Genomic DNA, 10,736 nt, shown 5'->3' on the forward strand with positions numbered 1-10,736 from the left:
ATTTTAAAGAGATGTTTTATGGATCTGCTAGATTAGTCAATGGACTTTATTTATTAGATCACGACAAACAAGTATATAACATAAATACCAAAAAGGCCAAAAAGGATGATTCAGATCTCACCTATCTGTGGCATTGTCGATTAGGCCATATAAACTTGAAACGCTTAGAAAGACTTCAAAGAGAAGGAATTCTAGAACCATTTGACTTAGAGGATTATGGTAAATGCGAATCATGTTTACTTGGCAAAATGACAAAGCAACCTTTCTCTAAAGTTGGAGAAAGAGCAAATGAACTATTGGGTTTAATCCATACAGATGTATGTGGACCAATGAGTACAAATGCTAGAGGTGGGTTCAGCTACTTTATCACTTTCACTGATGACTTCAGTAGGTATGGTTATGTCTACCTAATGAAGCATAAGTCTGAATCCTTTGACAAATTTAAGGAATTTCAGAGTGAAGTAGAGAATCAATTAGGCAAGAAGATTAAGGCACTGCGGTCTGATAGAGGCGGTGAATATCTGAGCTATGAATTTGATGACCATCTGAAAGAATGTGGAATTCTATCAGAATTGACTCCTCCTGGAACACCACAATGGAACGGTGTGTCAGAACGGAGGAACAGAACCTTGCTAGACATGGTCAGGTCAATGATGGGTCAGGCCGAACTTCCATTAGAATTTTGGGGACATGCACTAAATACAGCTGCACTCACTATAAATAGAGCTCCGTCTAAAGCTGTCGAAAAGACTCCATACGAATTATGGTTTGGAAAACCTCCAAATGTGTATTTTCTTAAGATTTGGGGATGTGAAGTATACGTCAAACGATTAATTTCAGACAAACTTCATCCAAAATCTGACAAATGTATCCTTGTGGGCTATCCAAAGGAAACAAAGGGGTATTACTTCTACAATACATCTGAGAACAAAGTGTTTGTTGCTCGAGATGGTGTCTTTTTGGAGAAAGATCACATTTCCAAAATGACAAGTGGGAGAAAAGTAGACCTCGAAGAAATTCGAGTCGAACAACAAACTCTAGAGAATGCTCAAGATGACATTCAGGATGAAACTCAGAGATCTTTAGAAGAATCTGGTGAGAATCATGGTCAATCTAGAAATGTTACCCCGCGTAGATCGCAAAGATATAGATCTCAACCGGAAAGGTACTTAGGTATTTTGACGAACGAGAGCTATGACGTTCTATTACTTGAAAGTGATGAACCTGCGACTTACAAGCAAGCTATGACGAGCCCTAGCTCCAAGCAATGGCAAGAAGCCATGCAATCTGAATTAGACTCCATGTCTGAAAACCAAGTATGGGATTTGGTCGATTTGCCAGATGGCTACCAAGCCATTGGAAGCAAATGGGTTTTCAAACTGAAAAAGGACAAGGATGGGAAACTTGAAATTTTCAAAGCTAGATTGGTTGCAAAAGGTTACAGGCAAGTCCACGGTGTGGATTACGATGAAACCTTTTCACCAGTTGCAATGCTAAAGTCTATTCGAATAATGTTAGCAATCGCTGCATATTACGATTACGAAATATGGCAGATGGATGTCAAAACTGCTTTCTTAAACGGCGTTTTAACAGAAACTGTGTTTATGACACAGCCTGAAGGTTTTGAGGATCCAAAGAATGCTAAAAAGGTATGCAAGCTAAAGAAGTCAATCTACGGATTGAAGCAGGCATCCAGGAGCTGGAATATACGTTTTGATGAAGCAGTCAGTGACTTTGGTTTCATCAAGAACGCAGACGAATCTTGTGTATACAAGAAGGTCAGTGGGAGCAAAATTGCTTTCCTAGTATTATATGTCGACGACATATTGCTTATCGGAAATGACATTCCTATGTTGAACTCTGTCAAGATTTGGCTTGGGAAATGTTTTTCGATGAAGGATCTAGGAGAAGCACAGTACATATTGGGCATCAAGATTTACAGAGATAGATCTAAAAAGATGATTGGACTTAGTCAAAGCACTTATATCAATAAGGTGCTTGATAGGTTCAAGATGGCGGACTCCAAGCGAGGCTACCTACCCATGTCTCATGGAATGACTCTAAGCAAGACTCAGTGCCCAAAAACACTTGATGAGCATAGACGAATGAATGGGATTCCATATGCATCATTGATTGGTTCAATAATGTATGCTATGATATGTACACGCCCGGATGTTGCGTACGCACTCAGTGCTACGAGCAGATACCAGTCAGACCCAGGAGAGGCGCATTGGACTGCTGCCAAGAACATTCTGAAGTACCTGAAAAGGCACAAAGATGACTTCCTGGTCTATGGTGGAGATGATGAATTAATTGTTAAGGGCTATACGGACGCAAGTTTCCAAACCGACAAAGATGATTTCAGATCACAGTCTGGGTTTGTCTTCTGCCTCAACGGAGGAGCAGTAAGCTGGAAAAGTGCTAAGCAAAGCACCATTGCGGATTCTACAACTGAAGCGGAGTACATTGCTGCACATGAAGCAGCAAAGGAAGCTATATGGCTAAGGAAGTTCATAGGAGAACTTGGTGTAGTCCCCTCCATTAAAGGACCAATAGCCCTGTATTGTGATAATAACGGAGCTATTGCACAGGCAAAAGAGCCTAGACACCACCAGAGAGTCAAGCATGTACTTCGTAGATTTCACCTTCTACGAGAGTTCGTTGAAAGAAAAGAAGTCGAGATAAGCAAAATTGGAACTGATGACAACATATCAGATCCATTAACTAAACCTCTGCCACAAGCGAAGCACAACTCGCACACTGCAGCTATGGGAATCAAGCATATTGGAGAATGGCTTTGATGTCTCTGTTTAATGTTTTAAAGTTTTAGAGTTTAAATCTTTGTAAAACATTATTGGTTAATCATTCACAATAAATGAAAGAAATTCATTTTTCCATTTAATTTGTGGTTTATTAAATGATGAGTCCCTTCAACTTGACGATATATTCAAGATAGACTGTCAGGACCAGTCCTGTGACTAAGAAATGTCTATCAAGTGAACTTGAATGTCAAAGGTTGAAAATGGTCCCTAATCGGAGTTTTCTATAAAATTGGACGCATAGAAAACGTTAGACGATTAGAATGCAAGATGACTAGTAGTTCTGTTTCTTGAACTATGTGGACATGGCAATGTCATAATCATTTGCATAGATACTTACTTTGGGAAGACTAGTATCGGACAAGACCTATGAAACTTTACTGTAAGAGATGAAAGTCTGTCATAAGTAAATTTCATTAAATTATTAGACACTAAATCCTCAATACCTGAGTGATTTGAGATTACTTGTTTGAGAACTGGTTGCTTTGACGTTGACCAACCGTCGCACCGTAAAAGGAGGCTATAAAGGCAACGCTCAGGTAATCACCTATCAAACGAAGTCTAATCTCAAGATCGCAAGATTGGGATTGTCCTCCCATAAATCGGGAAGAGATGCTTAAAAGTTGTACAAGGCCACTCGGAGAGCTAGAAACTGTGAAATGCATGGCCGTGCTCGGATGAATCATAGGCTATGATTATCTGTTTATTTGATCAGTTGAACTCTGAAACCGAGGAACACCTCTGGACATAATAAGGATGACAACTCTTACCTTATGTTCAAGAGCAAGCATCGAGCGACAAAGGAATTAGGAAATGCACACTTGTCCCTAAGGACAAGTGGGAGACTGAAGGAAATAATGCCCTTGGTCCAAGTATGCATTCTATGTTAAGTCTAATAAATGCGGTTCAGTATTAATTAACAAGTTAATAATTCAGTGAGATCAAGTGAGCTGAATGCCTAGCTAGAGGCCGCTTCAGTTCAAGTGGAATTAATGATATTAATCCACAGCTTACTCTTGACTGAACCCGTAGGGTCACACAAATAGTACGTAAACGGATCAAGTATTTAATGGCATTAAATACTCCATCTATGAATATTCGGAACCGACGGATCTTGGTTTCTGTGGGAGCTAAGATCGTCACAGGCAAGAAATGAATACTCCGGAAACGATGATATTGCCGGAAACGGAAATATGGATCGTATCGGAAATATGAATATTATCCAAGTCGTAGATGTTGCCGGAAACGGAAACATGGTACGTATCGGAAAATATTATTGGAAATGGAAATATTACCAGAATCGGAAATATTACCGGAAACGGAAATATTGTCAGAATCGGAAATATTGCCGGAATCGGAAAATAATTCCGGAAACGGAAATATTAAATATTTGTTCGAAACGGAAATTAATTCCGGAATCGGAAATGTTAAATATTGTTCATATCGGAAATAGATTCCGGAAATGGAAATTTAATCGGAAGCGTATCGTACGAATTAGCATCGGACGAGGCTTGCCGGACGAAGGCCCAGCACGAAGCCGGGGCCATCGCCCAGCAAGCATGCGCGCCACAAAGCCCAGCCAAGGCAGCGGCCAGGCCTACCGCAAGGCAGGCCCAGCGCGCGCCAAGAGGCCGCGGCTGCGTGGGCCGTGCTACGCGGGCTGCTGCTCGCACGCGCATGGGCAGCCCTTGTGGCTGCCGTGTGTGTGTGAGTTTGTGCTCATGCGTGATTCCTGAATCTGCAAGAGTCAGTGTATGATTAAATGTCTATTCCTAATTGGATAAATTAATTAAATAGAATTCATATAGGATTCTAATTCCAATTAATTCGCATCCTACTAGGATTACGATTCCTTTTCCATAACTCTATAAATAAAGGCCTAGGGGTCATAATTTATACACAAGTTTCAAAGTATTCAAAAGTGAGTTTTTGAGAGAAAATTAAAACACATCTTGCTCATAAAAGTGCCGAATTTTCTAGTACCTTAAGGGCGATTCTAGTTGGTCAATCTTAAGGCGGATCCGGACGTGCTGTGGACTATCTACGGAGGGACGACACTTGGAGTCCTAAAAGACTTGTTCTTGTTCGGTTCGGGCGCAGCTAGGGAAGGCACGCAACAAAGAGTATGCATCTAATTATGCTATATGATTATGTGTAAATAATATGTTTCCTGGGTTAATGGTTGTTTCCGCATGATCTATGTAAATGTCATATGTATCATAACCTAACAGGACGATCATTGCTTCTCTTAGGGTAGGGCAGTCGCCTGTCTGTCTTGGTATAGTCATTGGTTCCCTTTATGGAGTAGAGGGTTTCTTCGAGCCTGACTTGGGCCATTTCCTTGGCTTGGGCGTCTTCGAACGTCTTGCACGGATATTTGATGAGATCTATCCACAAGTCGATCTCCCCATACAACCCTTGTCTGAATGCCTCGATCGTGATCTGGACGTCATATTCTGGAACTGTCACCTTCTCCCTGATGATTGAGCTATGTAATCCTTCAGAGGTTCGTCTGATCGTTGAACCACACAGCATAGATCACTTGTCTGCTTCTCAGCCCTCTACTGCTGGCAAACTGCTGGTTGAACATGTTGTCGAGATGTGCAAAGGAAGTGATGCATCCATTTGGCAAACTAGTTAACCACTTCAGGGCGGGCCGGATTAGCGTTGAACCAAAGCCTTTGCACAAACTGGCTTCCCTCACGTGCTTGGGGACTGGGATTGTCATCATTCGTTGCTTGTAAGTTAAGATGTGCTCTCTAGGGTCGGTTGTTCCATCATACATGGGCATATTAGGTGGGCTGAAACGCTTCGGGATGTCGATTGCATCGATGGGGTCGGCGTATGGCGAATCAGCATAACTATCCAGGTTGGCTTCTTTGACTGGTGTCGGTACTCCGGGGATTTTTTTTTATCATGGTCATGATTTGTTGGAATTGGTGGTTGGTATTTTCGCAGATGTTGTTGAGCACCGGGACGAGGGGGCTAAATATTTCGGGAAGGCTAGCTTGAAGGTGTTGGTAGTAGGTGTTTTGTGGAAACATGTTATGAGGTTGATGAGGGGTAAACTGCGGCACGACTTGTTGCATGAAGGGAGGTGTTCCTAGGGTAGCGCTGGTGCCTACAACATAAGGGAAAGGAGTTACAAAACCGTGACTAACCGGAACAACTGACCTGGTGGGAGTATTGTAAATGGAATAGTTTCGAGAGGAATCTGGGCTCAGCGGAGTGTGAGGGAACGCTGCTTGTGGTGCTTGGCTGGCTAAGGGAACCACCATTATCTAAGGAGGTGCTCCTGGTGCCAAAGTGACTAGGTTGACAACGGGCTGAATGACTTGTTGGGAGAAGAGTTGATACCATGGTGCTTGGATCTTTGGTGTCGGAGTCGACCTTTATGGTGGTGCCGAGACTAGGAATGGCATCGACACAGTTACCATTGGAGGAGGCAACGGATGGGATACCGAATTGGAGATGGGTGTCGACACCGGGGCGGATGTCGTCACGCTGACTTGAGGTGCGGTGACTTGGGCGGCCGTTGAGGCAACAACGGTCGTTGATGTATGATGAGCGACATTTATGTCACTCTTAGGTTAGGATTTTATGTTAGTTTTTATACTTTTTTATAGTTTTTATAGCTTTTTAAGTTTCGTTCCATCTTGTGCTTTATAGGTGATTATGATGAAAAGTGATGGAAAACAAGTAGAATCAAGCCAAAACAGGGCTTGTGCGATCGAGTGATGGTTTGTGCGCCCGAACAGAGGAGTGCGAATAAGCACAAGGAATATCCAGTTCTGTGCGACCGAACGTGCTCTGTTGTTCGGTCGCACAGGTTTGGTTTTTGGAGGCAGAATGTCCCTAATTTGGGATGCGATCGCAGAGCCTACTATTCGACAGCACAGGTTTTATGCGACCGAACGTGCTCTGTTGTTCGGTCGCACAAGTTTGGTTTTTGGAGGCAGAATGTCCCTAATTTGGGATGCGACCGCACAAGGTTCTCAACTCGACCGCACAAGAGTTGTGCGCCCACACAAGGCCTTTTGTTTGAGCGAATCATGCTGCAGAGGAATTGTGAGCCGAAGAAACCCCATTTGACCGAATAGGGTTCTTCGTTCGGTCGCACATGACGAAGGAAATGTTCTTCGCTGCCTTCGCTCGCACAAGACCCAGTATTTGCTCGAATGACTCTTTTACGTTCGGTCGCACAAAAGGTCTGTGCAACCGAATGGTTGCGCGGGCTGCTCTTATTCGAATTTTGGCTTCTATTTGGGGAAACTTATAAATAGATTTTTCGATTATTTTGTTAAGTGTAGAATTTTAGTTGATAATTTTAGACTCTCAAAGTTAGTTTTTCAGCATTTCTAGAGAGAGAAACTCTCCTCCATTGAAGCATCAATTTGTAATTCTCTAAACTCTTCTTCTAATTTTGTGCAATTCAATTCAATTTCTTAATTCTTGCTTTTGTTGTGATTGTTGATTGTTCTATAATTCCTTCAATTCTTGAATTCTTCTTGATTTTACTTAGTTACTTTTATCCTTAATTCTCTTGTTGATTGTTCAATTGATTGTTCTAGTCTTTGATTCTCTCTTCCTAATCCTTCAATTTCATGCTTGCTAGTGTAGAATTATTGGATTTCTTGATTTCTAGAATGGCTAGTGAGTAGATTTAGGTTAGGGAAAGAGGAGAATTTAGGGGCTTAATTAGGGGAATTTGATTATTTAATTGATGAATGATTGATGTGATTAAGGCCCTGTTTAGTTCACCTTATTTCAGGACCTTATTACTTATTTCAGATTTAATCAGATCAGATTAGACCAGACCAGATCAGATCAGAAAAAATAAGTTCAGATCAGATCAGACCAGACCAGATCAGATCAGATCAGACTAGATCAGACCAGATTATTATGATGATAATTATTATTATTTATATCATTGATTATATTTAATATTTATTACTATTATTGCTTTAATAAAAAAGAATTTTGTTGTCGGTGCAATTAAAACCTATTACTTAAGGCATAAAAAAACATTAACAAAACATTCAAATTCATCATGTCCAAATTAAAACCATTAAGTCCAGATCAGAAACGATATGATCAGGTCATTTCCATATCAAAACTAATTTTTATAGATCAAAACTACTACGGAGTATATATCTAGACCAGAACTGATAGAATAAGATAATATCCTTATCATAACTGATCTGTATAGATCATGTCCAGATCATGTTCAAATCTGTAAAGATCTTGTCTACATCAGATTCAATTCTTACATAACCAATATGTTCAGATCAAAACCGATTTGTACAGATCATGTCCAGATCAGAATCGATATGTCCAGATTATGTTCAGATCGGAATTGATCGGCAAAGATCATGTCCATATTAGAATTGATTAATAGTGATCATGACCAGATCAGAACTGGTCTGTACAGATCATGACCAGATCAGAAATGATATGTACAGATGATGTCTAGATCAGAAATGATCTGTACAGATCATGTCCAGATCAGACCTGATCTGTACAGATCATGTCCAGATCAGAACTGAACTGTACAGCTCATGTCCAGATCAGAACTGGTCTGTACAGATCATGTCTAGATCAGAACTGATCTGTACAGATTATGTCCAGATCAGAACTGAACTGTACAGATCATGTCCAGATCAGAACTGGTCTGTACAGATCATGTCCAGATCAGCACTAGTCTATACAGATCATGTCCAGATCAGAACTGGTCTGTACAGATCATGTCCAGATCAGAACTGAACTGTACAGATCATGTCCAGATCAGAACTGATCATGTCCAAACAGAACAGATTTGTACAAATCATGTCCAGATCAGAATCGATCTCTACAAATCATGTCCTAATCAGAATCGATCTGTACAGATCATATCCAGATCAGAACTTATATGTATAGATCATAGCCGATCTATCTAGATCATGTCTAGGTCTATCTAATATAAGGAATAGTTAAATCATGAGCAAAGTCAAATAAATAATATCAATATTATAAATTTGTGTAAACATTTATTTTACACGTAAGTCGTTTAATATTAATAAATGTAGGTTTTTGTTTAAACTTAATTATGAAGAATCAGATCAGATCAGATCAGACCAGACCAGATAAAATCAGACCAGATCAGATCAGATCAGACCAGATTAGATCAGATCAGATCAGATCAGAAAAAATAAGTTCAGATCAGATCAGATCAGACCAGACCAGATCAGATCAGGAGAAATAAGGTGAATTAAACAGGGCCTAAATTGATTTAGTGCTAGGATTTTCCATGATCAATTGAGTAGTAGTTGCAAATGCTAGTTGATTGAGTTAGATTGGAATGTATGATTTAGGTTTGGCATGACATTGTGAGCCTAATTCATGCAAGTGAATGGTAGTTCCTATTATATGCAAGCTAATCTAGTTTAGGACTATGCGAAAGCTTTCCATAGGCTAGGTTGCTTCGCGTGCTCTATCCGAGAGTTGGCGAGTACGTCATTAGTTTTCATTCCCCTATGTGCTATTTCATTGCATCATTCATGATTACTATATGGTAGTTCATTTCCCCCGATTTCCCTAGACTATCCCCAACTCCCTAACGTTTAGCTTCCTTGATTCAATCTAGTTTAATTCTTAGTTTAACATCTTAGTGATAATTCAAATCAAACCTCTTGTTCGAATTAGCTTGAAATTTAATCTCGAGAACCATCGTTTCTTTGGGAAGATCCCTTTACTTGCCACTATAATTCATATAGTTGGTTGGTCTAGTGGTTCTATAAATTTTGTTTGATTGAGGCGTTAATCTTTCAACGACGGAAAAATGCCCTATCAAAATGGCGCCGTTGCCGGGGATCGGTTGTTGTTTTTGAGTTTAAGTTGAGACTAGTTCATCATTAGAAAATACAAAAAACATTGCAATTTAGCTTAGCTTTCTTTTTCCTTGGCATTGCTCACGGTTTTTCTTGAGTTTGTATGCTTGTTAGGGGTCGTGCTCGTCAAAGGACCCTCCATCCTCTTGACCTCGAATTGGAGAGGACACTTAGGAGACTAAGGCGTGTACGGTCTAGCTCATCAAGCCATAACAGATTCGAATCGTTGAGTGTTGGTGAGGAACAACAAGAGAGTGAGCAAGTTCTTGAGAATATGGCGCTCCCGGTTAAGAACTTGGGAATACCGGGGGAATTCAAAGCTACATGTGGTATTCAAGCCCTAACAACGGGTGCCAAAAACTTTGAGATCAAGCCCGCCTTGATCAATTTGGTCCAAAGCCACCCCTTTTGTGGGAAGAGTAATGAATCACCTCACGAACATCTCAAACAATTCGAGCACTATTGTGACACAATCAAGCACAATGGTGTCACATCGGATTACGTGAGGTTGACATTGTTTCGGTTCTCTCTACTTGGGCGAGCAAGTGATTGGCTTGACAAGGAGGTCAAGCCTAACTCACTTCGCACTTGGACCTATGTGACGAGTGCATTCTTAAACAAATTCTATTCGCATGGGAAGACGGCGGAGTGTCGCCACAAGATTCAATCCTTTGAGCAAATGCGAGATGAGTCACTCTTTGAAGCTTGGGATCGTTTTAAGGAGTACTAAAGGGAATTCCCTCACCATGGGATCCCTAAATGGTTGTTGCTTCAAACATTCTACTTGGGGTTGAGTCCAAGTTCGAAGACAAGCCTTGATGCGGGCGCGGTAGGCCCCATCATGAATAAAACTGAGGATCAAATAGAGGAAATCATTGAGGATGTAGTTCAAAACTACCAATCTTGGCATGTAGGCACAAGGAATTATGATGGGAAAGGTAGGAGTGAAGATGTTAAGGGTTCGGTGTACGCCACAGAGCAAGAACGGATAATAGAGAAGCTTAACTCGCGATTGGAGAAGCTCGAAAACACACCAAGCCAACCGTCAACA

The 10,736-nt window shown here is 40.9% G+C and overlaps 1 pseudogene; it reads right to left on the minus strand.

Moving 5' to 3' along the window:
* Positions 1 to 10,337: 10,337 nt before the first annotated feature.
* LOC130464604 (uncharacterized) lies at positions 10,338 to 10,438 on the minus strand (annotated as a pseudogene).
* Between the last annotated feature and the right edge of the window lie 298 nt (positions 10,439 to 10,736).

This window comes from Spinacia oleracea, chromosome 6 (assembly GCF_020520425.1).
Source record: "Spinacia oleracea cultivar Varoflay chromosome 6, BTI_SOV_V1, whole genome shotgun sequence".
Taxonomy (NCBI): domain Eukaryota; kingdom Viridiplantae; phylum Streptophyta; class Magnoliopsida; order Caryophyllales; family Amaranthaceae; genus Spinacia; species Spinacia oleracea.